The sequence below is a fragment of the Mandrillus leucophaeus genome, unplaced genomic scaffold (assembly GCF_000951045.1).
Source record: "Mandrillus leucophaeus isolate KB7577 unplaced genomic scaffold, Mleu.le_1.0 Scaffold38, whole genome shotgun sequence".
Classification (NCBI taxonomy): Eukaryota; Metazoa; Chordata; class Mammalia; order Primates; family Cercopithecidae; genus Mandrillus; species Mandrillus leucophaeus.
In genome coordinates, this window is record NW_012104031.1 from 978356 (window position 1) to 979073 (window position 718).

Below are 718 nucleotides of genomic sequence, written 5' to 3' on the forward strand. Positions count from 1 at the left end.
TTTTTTTTGTTTCAAGTTTTAATCAAAGCTTTTACATAAGATTACTTTATTCCTGCATCTTCTCAATTGTTTCTTCCTCGTATTTGCCCTTTTCCTTTCCTACTTGGCGAGATTTGGCTTTCCGTTCAAGGATCTTTTTGCGGTCTTTGTCCAGTTTTAGCCTAGTGAGAACCACCTTGCTGGGGTGAATGCCTACGTGGACAGTTGTGCCATTAGCCTTTTCCCACTGCACCCATTCAATGTAGATAACATATTTCTTCCTGTAAACCTGCACTACTTTGCCAATTTGCTGACCTTATAGTGTCCTTGTACAACCTGAACTTCATCATCCTTTCGGATGGGCATGGATCACACGTTGTACTTCTGTCTCAGCTCTTTGGAAAGAGGGGAAGACGTAATCTTCCTGCGAATGTGGGAAGGTGCATTGAAATGCCTTTTGCGATTCTTGCTTCGGTCGGAAGTCACAAAGGGATTAAACTTCATTTTGGCCCCTCCTGCTTCGGTGATGGCCGCAAAAGGCTTAAGTAAACATTTTAAATGACTGCTTAATGTTCTGGTTCTGTCAACTGAAGATATCATGGTTTAACATACTATCCACCTTATTCTTTGACATAATTTTTTGCCTTTAGAAATAAAGCTGCCATTACTATATTTATGCAGAAATTGTATACATTATTTCATTCAAAACACAGAATCTCTGATACCAAACTGGCAAGGT

General features: G+C 39.7%; 1 pseudogene across 1 annotated transcript; it reads right to left on the reverse strand.

The window, feature by feature from the left end:
* Positions 1–501, reverse strand: LOC105547045 (annotated as a pseudogene). The gene has a single exon (XR_001007174.1). The product of XR_001007174.1 is annotated as a 60S ribosomal protein L26-like (transcript).
* Positions 502–718: the final 217 nt, after the last annotated feature.